General features: G+C 49.3%; 2 pseudogenes; both read right to left on the reverse strand.

The window, feature by feature from the left end:
- Nucleotides 1-10,392: 10,392 nt before the first annotated feature.
- On the reverse strand, nucleotides 10,393-10,512 carry LOC141269908 (5S ribosomal RNA; annotated as a pseudogene).
- Nucleotides 10,513-11,133: 621 nt separating this feature from the next.
- On the reverse strand, nucleotides 11,134-11,252 carry LOC141269567 (5S ribosomal RNA; annotated as a pseudogene).
- Between the last annotated feature and the right edge of the window lie 1,108 nt (nucleotides 11,253-12,360).

Below are 12,360 nucleotides of genomic sequence, written 5' to 3' on the forward strand. Positions count from 1 at the left end.
GGTTGCAAACTGAATATATTTTTTTCTGCATCTACCTCTGAAAAATATTGGGCTTCTAGCTGTGTGTGGGAATTGTTCTATTAATCCATCTATACAGACCTCCATCAGGTTGCAAACTGAATATATTTTTTTCTGCATCTACCTTTGAAAAAATATTGGGCTTCTAGCTGTGTGTGGGACTTGTTGTATTAGTCCATCTATACTGACCTCCATCAGGTTGCAAACTGAATATATTTTTTTCTGCATCTACCTCTGAAAAAATATTGGGCTTCTAGCTGTGTGTGGGACTTGTTGTATTAGTCCATCTATACTGACCTCCATCAGGTTGCAAACTGAATATATTTTTTTCTGCATCTACTTCTGAAAAAATATTGGGCTTCTAGCTGTGTGTGGGACTTGTTCTATTAATCCATCTATACAGACCTCCATCAGGTTGCAAACTGAATATATTTTTTTCTGCATCTACCTCTGAAAAAATATTGGGCTTCTAGCTGTGTGTGGGACTTGTTGTATTAGTCCATCTATACTGACCTCCATCAGGTTGCAAACTGAATATATTTTTTTCTGCATCTACCTCTGAAAAGATATTGGGCTTCTAGCTGTGTGTGGGACTTGTTCTATTAATCCATCTATACAGACCTGCATCAGGTTGCAAACTAAATATATTTTTTTCTGCATCTAGCTCTGAAAAAATATTGGGCTTCTAGCTGTGTGTGGGACTTGTTGTATTAGTCCATCTATACTGACCTCCATCAGGTTGCAAACTGAATATATTTTTTTCTGCATCTACCTCTGAAAAAATATTGGGCTTCTAGCTGTGTGTGGGACTTGTTCTGTTAATCCATCTATACAGACCTGCATCAGGTTGCAAACTGAATATATTTTTTTCTGCATCTATCTCTGAAAAAATATTGGGCTTCTAGCTGTGTGTGGGACTTGTTGTATTAGTCCATCTATACTGACCTCCATCAGGTTGCAAACTGAATATATTTTTTTCTGCATCTACCTCTGAAAAAATATTGGGCTTCTAGCTGTGTGTGGGACTTGTTCTATTAATCTATCTATACAGACCTCCATCAGGTTGCAAATTGAATATAATTTTTTTCTGCATCTAACCCAGCCAATAGTTTTGGCCTATTACCACAGTTTGGCCACTCAGCTCTGCTCGGTTCCCATCCATTGTTTTTTTGTGCAAACAACTCCAGAGTTGTGAATTAGTTAACCACCAAAATGAGTGGAAAAAGGCCTGCTGCTGGTGGAAAGGGGAATAGGTGTGTTGGGAAGGGGAAAAAAGGTTGTGTCCGTGGGGTAGGTGTTAAAGCAACAGTAACATCTGCAGAAGAAAGACCATCTTCCAGCCAAACTAAAATGTCTACTTCTTTTAGCGGACAATGTGATAAGATCCCTTTCTTACGGCCTCGCCAATCGCTACAAATTCCAGATGAGGCACAAAAACAGCAGGTGCTTCAAGGGATATCAAGTGCTCCTTTAAGTGGGCTCTCCTCCACATCAACTTCAACATCACAAATACTCCAGTCCTCAAAGGTGTCACCCCAATCGCACTTGCTTCCTCACAGCTCCAAAATCTCCAGCTGCCCGTCTGAGTATGAGGTAGAACAGATGGTTGAGTCTGCAGAGCTGTTTACTCATACTATAGCCTGGGAATCAGAGGTTGACTCCAGCGTTTCTGTGAATCCAGACGAGGAAATGATCTGCACTGATGCCCAGAATCTTTATGAGTCGGATCCAGGACCAGACGCAGAAGGTTCTGACCATAATGTAGACCCTCATTCCCAAACTGTAACTCCTGTTGGTGGAGACAATGAGGAAGACGATGATAAGACTCAAATACCTGATTGGAGCGACAACTTTAGTTTTTTGTCAGGGCAGGAACAGGTTGGCTCTGAGGACGACGGGTGTGATAACGCACAGGGTGATGATGATGAGGTTGGAGATCCCACTTACTGTCAACCCACAGTCAGCCAAGAGATGAGGTGGAGGAAGATGCTAGTGACGACGAGGTCAGGTTGCGCCTTTCTGGACAGAGACGTAGTACTGGAAGCACGTCAACAACTGCATCCTCAAACACAACTCTGCCTCTCACCACAAGTCGTGGTGGCTCTTCAGGTCGCATGGGTGCTAAGCCTTGCATAGCCTGGGCATTTTTTCAGATCGATAAAGATGACCCAACTCGTGTTATCTGTAACATTTGTCAACAAAAGCTAAGTAGAGGCCAAAAAAATACATAGTTTGAGTACTTCATGCATGAACCGGCACATGGACATGAAGCATAAGTTGCAGTGGGAAGCTCACTGTGCTACAATGCGGCCTAGCCGGCCGGGCCAACCACCGTCTGCCATATCTTGTGCATCCGCGGCCTCTTCATCCTCTGTGACTGGGGGGACAGCAGTCACACCTGTTTTGGGGCGCAGACCTGCCACCTCTTTACCCGCAACAGCCAGCGTGATTGGCAGGTCATCATTTTCTTTGGAGGTGGTAACACCAGCTGGTGTTGAGCGCTGTCCGACATCGATAGCACCACCTTTGGATCAAGGCAACCTAACATGTCCGCCTGCATCTTCCTCACAGACCGGCAGTTTGCCGGGGACACCCTTATCAACCCCGTCTAAGCACAATAGCCAGCCCTCGGTCCCTCAGATGTGGACAAGTAAAAGACCATTTCCTCCTAGCCATGAAAAAGCTAACAGGTTGAATTTCACCATCTGCAAGCTCTTGGCTACAGAAATGCTGCCTTTCCGCCTGGTGGACACAGAGGATTTTCGAGACCTTATGTCCGTCGCAGTGCCACAGTACCAGATGCCCAGTCGGCACTACTTCTCAAAGAAAGGTGTGCCTGCGCTCCAACAGCATGTCGCACACAACATCACCGCTTCTTTGAGAAACTCTGTGTGTGACAGGGTGCATTTCACCACAGACACTTGGACGAGTAGGCATGGACAGGGGCGTTACATGTCGCTGACTGGGCACTGGGTAACTATGGCGACAGCAGGACAAGGGGCTGCTGTCCAAGTCTTGCCGTCCCCACGAGTTGTGCGTCAATCCTCTTTATGTCAAAGTTCCTCCACTGCTTCTGCCTCCTCAACCTCCTCTCGGTCTTCCACCTGCACCCAAAGCCTGTCTGGTCATGCCACAAGCTTTCTAACTGCGCAGAAGGGATCCTGCACACCTCCTTACTATGCTGGCAGTAGGGCTCAACGTCATCAGGCGGTTTTTACATTGAAATGTCTGGGAAATGTGAGTCACACAGCTGAGGAGTTGTGGTCAGCTCTGGAGAACCAATTTCATGAATGGTTGTCTCCACTGGACCTGAGACCAGGGAAGGCCGTGTGCGACAATGCTGCAAACCGGGGTGCGGCCCTTCGCCGGGGCAATGTCACACACGTGCCTTGTATGGCTCACGTGTTGAACCTGGTTGTCCAGCAATTTTTAGCCCACTATCCCAGACTAGATGGCCTTCTGCAGAGGGCACGGTCGCTGTGTGCTCACTTCCGCCGTTCGCATCCCGCAGCTCAGCGACTTACATCTCTACAGAAGTCGTTGGGCCTGCCACTTCACCGGCTAAAATGCGATATGCCTACCCGGTGGAATTCAACTCTGCACATGTTGCAGCGACTGTGGCAGCACCGACAAGCCCTGGTGCAATACGTTCTGACGTATAGCCTGGGCCAACAAGATTCAGAGGTGGGGCAAATCACGCTGGAGGAGTGGTCTCAGATCAGGGACCTATGCACCCTTCTGCACAGTTTTGAAATGGCGACGAAGATGTTTAGTGCTGACGATGCCATTATCAGCATGACTATTCCGGTGATTTACATGCTGAAGCACATGTTAAACAGAATTCGGAGTCAGGTGGTGGCACAAGAGGAGGTGGAGGAAGTAGAGGAGGAGGAGTTGTATGCGGAAGGGCTAACATCTGCAAGGTCCAGACGGTCGGCAGCACCAAGGCGGCAGGCATTTGAGGGTGGGGGAGATGGTTTTACCAGGGCGCATGGTAGCAGCCAAACTAGTGAGGAAGGTGCAGGAGCCCAGGAAGAAGTGGAGGACGAACTGATGGAAGACTCATCAGATGAGGGAGACCTTGATCACATTTCTGTTGTGCGAGGTTGGGGGGAGAGGACAGAGGAAGGAAGCATGATTGTTACCTCGCCACCAACACAACAGGGACTTGGTGCTCCTGGATGCGCAACACACATGAGTGCCTTCTTGCTGCACTACCTGCAACATGACCCTCGAATTGTGAGAATTAGAAATAATCCTGACTACTGGGTTGCCACACTGTTAGATCCCCGGTACAAAAGTAAATTTGCAGAAATTATTCCTGCCATAGAAAGGGATGCACGCATGCAGTAGTATCAGCAGAGACTGTTGCAGAATCTTACATGTGCTTTTCCACAAAATACCAGTGGTGCACGTAGTGAATCTCACAGTTCCAGCTTGCCAACCGTGGGACCGTCAAGTGTTCAGCACTCAAACCGTAACAGAACCACAGTATCTGCTGGTAACATCAATTTTGCGGAATCATTTCACCACTTTTTTAGCCCTTCCTTTGCAAGGCCACAGGAGACAAGAAGTCTGACACATAGTCAACGCCTAGAGACGATGGTACAGGAGTATCTCCAAGTAAACATTGAAGCCACGACTGTGTCACTGGACCCTTGCTCTTTTTGGGCTTCCAATCTGGATAAATGGCCGGAGCTAGCCACTTACGCCTTGGAGATCTTGTCATGCCCCGCAGCCAGCGTTCTGTCTGAACGTGTGTTCAGCGCTGCTGGTGGTGTGCTGACAGATAAGCGCACGCGGCTCTCCACTGATAATGTAGACAGACTCACGTTCATAAAGATGAACAAATCATGGATCCGAAACGACTTTTCTACCCCTGTGTCATCCTGGGGAGAGTAAAAGCTTGATGATTGGTTAAAATCACCCTACCAACCGTTTTAAGCTTTCAAATTACTAATCATGTTTATCTGTATCTTGGCTGGAAAATAATTTGGGCTTTGTAGCAGTGTGCAGCACTGATCCTATTAGGCCATCTATACTAAAGCTTCACCAGATTTAAAATTAATAATAATTTTTAGCTGCATCTAGCCCGGAAAATAATTTTGGGGCTCCGAGATGCGCAAGACACATAAGTGCCTTCTTGCTGCACTACCTGCAGCATGACCCTCATATTGTCAGAATTCGAAGTAGTCATGACTACTGGGTTGCCACACTCTTAGATCCCCCAAACTTTTCAATCAACCTTTTCATTTTAATAAAGACCAAAAAAATGGTCATTTTTGAAATTATAAGCATTAGCAGGTTGTTAGAAACTGAAATCAAACAGTTTTCAACTCAAAACTTTATTCTAGGTGATGTTACATTTTCACATAGGACCCCTTGTTCGAAAGGAGCTTCTGAACTCTCTTGTCCATTGAATTTGTCAGGTTTTGGATGGTTTCTGCTTCAATTGTTTTGCATGAGGACAGAATACCCTCCCAGAGCTGTTGCTTAGATGTGAACTGCCTCCCGCCATCATAGACACTCCTTTTAATGATGCTCCAAAGGTTCTGAATGGGGTACAGGTCAGGGGAGCATGGGGGTCACACCATAAGTTTGTCCCCTTTTATGCCCATATCAGCCAGAGATGCAGATGTTTTATGTGCAGCATGAGATGGTGCATTATCATGCAGAAAAATGATCTTGCTGTGAAATACACGGTTCTTCTTCTTGAACCATGGCAGGAAGTGCTGTTTGAGAAAATCCACATACATTATGGAGTTCATCTTTAGCGCCTTCAGGGATCCTAAAGGGGCCGACAATCTCTCTCCCCATGATTCCAGCCCAAAACATTACTCCACCTCCTCCTTGTTGGCGCTGTAGCCGTGTTTGCGTGGGGTGTCCATCAACCAGCCATCCTCCACTCCATCCATCTGGACCATCGAGCGCTGCATGGCACTCATCTGTGAACAAAACAGTTTTGAAATCAGTCTTCATGTAATGTTTGGCCCACTGGAGCCGTTTCTGCTTGTGTGAAGTGGATAGAGGAGGTCGACAGGATGGCGTATGCACAGCTGCAAACCTCTGAAGGACCCTGCATCTTGTTGTTCGGGGGACGTTGGAGGCACAAGCAGCTTCAAAAACTTGTCTGCTGCTATGACAAGGCTTTTTTGCCGCTGCTCTTTCAACCTGACGTAATTGCCTGTAGGAAAGACTCCTCAATTTGCCCTTATCAGCACGCACACGTGTGTACTGTGAATCAGCTACATACTTCTTGATTGCCAAGACACTTCATCCTGATCATCGCACAATGTTAATTGTAGTCATGCCTTGACCTAAACACTCCACAATTTGTTGCTTCTCAGCAGCCGACACATCCTTTTTCTTTCCCATTTTGGCAGAAAATGTAGGCTGCTTAATAATGTGAGACAGCCTTCTCAAGTAGTCTTGCCTTTCATTGGACACACCTGCCAAACTAATTAGCACAGGTGTCTGCAATTGCTTACAGTGATATAAAGAGCCCTGACACACATCACCATCAATGAGTTTAACTGACAAACAAACAAATTCTTCCCTTATCACTCCTAAACACTTTTTGCATAATAATTTGGAACGCAGTGTACATGTGCTTTTCCACAAAACACCAGTGGTTCACGTAGTGAATCTTACAGTTCTAACTTGCCAACCGTGGTCTGTATGGAGTTGTTCAATAAAGGGCCCAAAATTAAGATAACATAGATGGGAGAGGTCTCTATGAATAGGAATTCCTAAGTATTTGATACCCTGTGAGGGCCAGGCAAAGGGAAAGTTGGACTGGATGGAATCCTATATGGATTTGGGGAGGGAGACATCGAGGGCCTCAGACTTTGCTGCATTGATTTTAAAATTTGACCATGTAACAAAGTGATCTATTTCAGCCATAACAGCATGGATGGATATATGTGATTGAGTGATATATACTAGGACATCATCAGCAAATAGAGAGCACTTGTACTCGGTGCCTCCCACCTCAATCCACCTAATATTGGGGTTATGGCGAATTGATGAGAGCAGGTGCTCCGTCACTAGGATGTATAAGAGAGGGGACAGAGGACATCCCTGCCTTGTCCCATTGGTGATTGTGAAAGGTGATGAAAATGTTCTGATGCACCCCCTGGGCCTTGGGACACCCGGAGCCGGACCCTTTTTGGTGGATGCTAGTGGTTGTAGTCTTCGTGGCGGCGACCCGTTTCCGTGGCTCAGGGTGGTCAAACCAGTGGCGGAACTATTTATGTGGTTTTGATGTTTAAATGTCCGACTACGCCACCCGTGGATTGCGGTCAGAGTGAACCGCCGCTGCAGGGCAGACCGCTGAGGCTGGTGTTGTGGGTGCAGCAGAGCGTAGCATAACTCGCCACGGGAGGAGTATAGCTTCAGGGCAGTGTATGCGGAGGATGGGGGTGATGGTGCAGGGCAGCAGCAGTAACGACACGGAGTCAGTGATGCAGTCCAGGGCCTTTACTCACAGTTCTTATTATCCAGACCACGTCTGCAGGTAACGGCTGCCCACGTCGTACTGTGCTCACCAGGTGAGGGGCTCAGACAACTCCCAGATAACTTTGGAGCGCTTCACAGGACCCCCTTTGTGTGTCCTTTGTCTGGCCTTTCTTACCAACCCTTCTGTCCGGCTGCCTCGGGCCTCCTCTTGGTAAACTTGGCGCCAGTTTCCCTGACCCTATGTGGTGCCTTCCTAGCGGGTGTAGCGAGGGGCTGCGCCACATAAAATGTCACAGCCTCCGGTTTCTAGCTGAGGGTCGTTTCCTGCCTCCACAAGTTTCGGGGACTGGTCTCCCCCTTTGGCCTGACCCCTCCACGCAGGTGGATTCGGGCGTGCGGTGGCGACTCGCCCGTCCGCACCCCTGGGATCCCTTCATTCCTCGTTCCTGGAGCCTTCTCCGCTCCTCTTCCTTCCTTCTCCCTCTTCCAAGCCTGGGCCTCTGTTACTAGGCCCGCCTCCGGAGCAGAGCTCATGCAGAGCCCCTGCTCCTTGCCACTTCTGCTCAGACTTCTCTGCACTGAACTAAGATGGTGCCCACCTTTTATACTCCCTTCTCAATGCACCCAGGAACTGCTTCCTCCCTGCTCCTGCACTACAGGGTTCCCCTTCCTCAGTGTTCCCTCCCCCCACTCCAGCTAGGGACAGGGACTGTCGTGCCCATCTCAGAGGCATATTGGTCGCCCTGCCCCACGGCAATGTGGTGTAATGCATGCAGGTGTCGGGTCCTGATCCACACTCCATCCTTACCTGAGAGTGAGATATCACACCTCTGGGTGAGGTGCAATACCTCTGTAGCAACCGAGCCCTCAGGGTGCTACAGTTCCATTTATCTTCAGCCTAGGTGACGTATTGCGATACAGGGCCGTGATTTTGGCTATAAAAGGGTCCCCTAGACCCCTACCCCAAGCTTTTTAAGAGAATCATATATGGCGTGCCAGGAGACTCTATGGAATGCTTTCTCAGCATCCAATGAGAGTATCTAATTACAAATTTTTAACTGCATCTAGCCCAGGAAATACTTTGTGCCTAGTAGCAGGGTCTGCTAATCAGCGGATTATCCCGGCTGTTAAGCAAGCTACACCACCTGTAGTTTGGACACTTCATTTTTTCAAAGGAAATGCTTCGGGACCACGGGATACTCAGTGAAGAGCATCAGGAGGCACCCCAAGGCATAGGGGCTCGGACTGGCAGTAGGATGCCTTGCGGTGGACAGCCGAGCTCGATCCTTATAAAAGCTTTTTAACTGCAGCAGCTTTAGTGGACGCTACTGGAGCTGGAATTACGCGGCTGCTGGCATGAGACTTGCCCTCCAATAGATCCTTGTAAATGGATTTAAAGTGTATTCATTCAAATTAGAGAGACAATTTAAATTAAAAAGCTTAGAGCTGCCTCCACCACAGGGGGGCTCGCTCGACCCACCAGCGGACAGGCACCAGTATTGGGAGAGGGGGGCTGGCCATCAGGTTCACCGCGGCTCTGGCACAAACCCGGCGACACGGAGGTGGCACGGGCAGGAGCGGACTGGCCGTGTCGGCTTCTCACTTTTTGGATTTTAGAAGGGCATGACATGCCTATATCTGTGTCTCCCCCTCCTTTTACTCCTCCACCTCTTTTATTTTCTCATGACTATATGTACTTGTCACTTTTCCATGTGTTAGTTATGTCTTCTGAGCAGTTTGTCAGCTTTTGGACACCTTTGAAGGTGTTTCCTATGTGTTTCTATGTGTTTTTGTTTGCCTGCCATTGGTTTTAACGGTGTTCGAAGGTGTTCGACGAACAGTTCGACGAACACACGGGTGTTCGACGAACCGAACCGAACTCGAACACTACGGGGGTGACTCAACACTACAAACCAGGCCCGACCCTGCTTAGCTTCCAAGATCAGATGAGTTCGGGCGTGTTCAGGGTGGTGTGGCAGTAGGCAAAGACATGCCTCTCACTTGCTGCTTTTCTACTTTGACGTCTGGCTGCCGGCTGCCCTTTCCAGTGCTCAGCAAGACCAGGTCCTTTTGTGCTTTCCCTTCTCTTCAATTTTTTTTCTGGCTTCCTTAAAAGGTCGTATAGACACAACGCCCCACTCAGAGCCGCCGAGCTCACTGATCGGCTGCAGCGCTGTCGACGGAACGTCAGCTTCACGGCCAATGCCACAGGCCGGGAGCAGAGGCGAGACTCACCGGTAGACCCGGGTAGGGTGAGTAGAGCGCAGTTAGTTGCTTTCTAAGAGGCTGCAGCCGGGGATTAACTTTTAATGAAAGATAACAATCCCTTTGACTGTCTGCAGCGCGCCACACCTAGGAAGCGCACTCTCACACACAAGCCAGCATGCACACGTGCTCGCACGTGACAACACCCCCTATCTGCCCCTACAACCTCTCCATCACCATGTGTCAGACTCTCCTGCCTGTTTTATGATTTCAGGGCCCTAGCAGGAATCACCCCCCCCTCCCCAATTCCTTCCGCACCTTGCTTGCACTGAGGTTAGCTCTTTGTCAGCCGTCTGGCTTGGTTACACAAGCTTCTTTGCAGAGAAACATGTTACTTCTGCTGGCCCTCGCTAGGCGGCCGGCATCCAAAACCATCCCTTGGCACCTGGTGAAAGCCTGGCCCCTTCACGGCCCCGGGTGCTTTTAACGCCATCATTTCCACACGGCGAGCTGCGGAGTCAATAAGCACTCCTAGCCGTGGCAAAGAGCTCGGTGTCAGGCCTGCGTAAAGGCGGCGGGGTAGCGTACTTAGCTGTCAACTGGCTCAGAGACCTTGGGGCTTCCATCATCTAAGTTACTTAAGGTCGGTGTCCGGCAAGGCGCCGATCCATGCTAGCCGAGCTGGGCAGTAGGGCAAAACGTCATCAAAATGGTCTACAGCACCCGGTGTTCCCAGGAGGTCTCCCATCCAAGTACTGTCCGAGCCCAGCCCTGCTTTGCTTTTGAGATCAGACGAGATCGGCCGTATCCAAGGTGGTAGGTCCAGTAGACGCTGCTTGATCCATCGCCCGGCCAGCCTTTCTCAGGATCGCTTGGTGGCGAGCAATCTGGCCGTGACGGGGCGGGCTCCGAAGGGTCCATGCAAAGGCTGTGCCGTCCCTACAGGTGTGGTTTGTTTAGCAGTGATTCACCCGCCGCATCAGGTGTCTTCAAAAATGTCTCGGCGCAGGGTCTCCTGCAGGCTAAACCCTTCATCGCGGTAATGTGACAGAAAGAGCAAGCTGGACCCGTAACTTGGGGGCGGAGCGAGACGTCCAGGGGTGAATGAAGGAAGAGGGTGAGATGGTTGCCTGTGACTTTGAGCTGCTCTTCAGGGGGGAGGGTCGTATTGCCTGCAAAGGTCTTCTGCTTGGGGTTACCGGTTGTTGCCTCCAGCCACATGGGAGACGCTGGTCCTGGTGAAAAGGAGCCTAGTATTAAAAGTAAAGAAGCAACAATGCTGGAGGCCCACAGTGATCAGAAGGATGCTGGTATTTTGCAGAGATGAAATAGCGCAAGAGAGAAAGCAAATGAAAAAAAGAAAAGAGAATGAATGTGTGCACTTGTGAAAGGGAATGGAAAAAAGGCATAGAAGAGAGTGACCCCTGCTGGTGGATGGAAGGAAAAACCAAATGCCTACAGCACCTGGTATTCCCAGGCAGTCTCCCATCCAAGTATTAACCAGGCCAAATCCTGCTTAGCTTCTAAGATCAGACAAGATAGGGCGTGTTCAGGGTGGTGTGGCCGTAGGCAGAGACAATCCTCTCTCTTGTTGCTTTTCTACTTTGAAGTCTGGCTGCCGGCTGCCCTTTCCAGTGCTCAGCAAGACCAGGTCCTTTTGTGCTTTACCTTCTCTTCAATTTTTTTGCTGGCTTCCTTAAAAGGTCTTGTAGACACAACGCCCCACTCAGAGCCGCTGAGCTCACTGATCGGCTGCAGGGCTGTCGACGGAACGTCTTCTTCACGGCCAATGCCAAAGGCCGGGAGCAGAGGCGAGACTCACCGGTAGACCCGGGTAGGGTGAGTAGAGCGCGGTTAGTTGCTTTCTAATAGCCTGCAGCCGGGGATTAACTTTTAATGAAAGGGAACAATCCCTTTGACTGTCTGCAGCGCGCCACACCTAGGAAGCACACTGTCACACACAAGCCAGGATGCACACGTGCTCGCACGTGACAACACCCCCTATCTGCCCCTACAACCTCTCCGTCACCATGCGTCAGACTCTCCTGCCTGTTTTATGATTTCAGGGCCCTAGCAGGAATCACGCCCCCCCTCCCCAATTCCTTCCTTGCCTTCCTTGCACTGAGGTTAGCTCTTTGTCAGCCGTCTGGCTTGGTTACACAAGCTTCTTTGCAGAGAAACATGTTACTTCTGCTGGCCCTCGCTAGGCGGCCGGCATCCAAAACCTTCCCTGGGCACCTGCTGAAAGCCTGGCCCCTTCACGGCCCCGGGTGCTTTTAACGCCATCATTTCCACATTGCGAGCTGCGGAGTCAATAAGCACTCCTAGCCGTGGCAAGCAGTGTTGAGCCACCACCGTAGTGTTTGAGTTCGGTTCGGTTCGTCGAACACTCGTGTGTTCGCCGAACTGTTCGTCGAACTGTTCGTCGAACACCTTCGAACACCATTAAAACCAATGGCAGGCAAACAAAAACACATAGAAACACATAGAAAACACCTTCAAAGGTGTCCAAAAGCTGACAAACTGCTCAGAAGACATAACTAACACATGGAAAAGTGACAAGTACATATAGTCATGCGAAAATAAAAGAGGTGGAGGAGTAAAAGGAGGGGGAGACACAGATATAGGCATGTCATGCCCTTCTAAAATCCAAAAAGTGAGAAGCCGACACGGCCAGTC

Source organism: Phyllobates terribilis, unplaced genomic scaffold, assembly GCF_046119375.1.
Source record: "Phyllobates terribilis strain yellow unplaced genomic scaffold, ASM4611937v1 Scaffold_4__5_contigs__length_816908805, whole genome shotgun sequence".
Lineage (NCBI taxonomy): Eukaryota > Metazoa > Chordata > Amphibia > Anura > Dendrobatidae > Phyllobates > Phyllobates terribilis.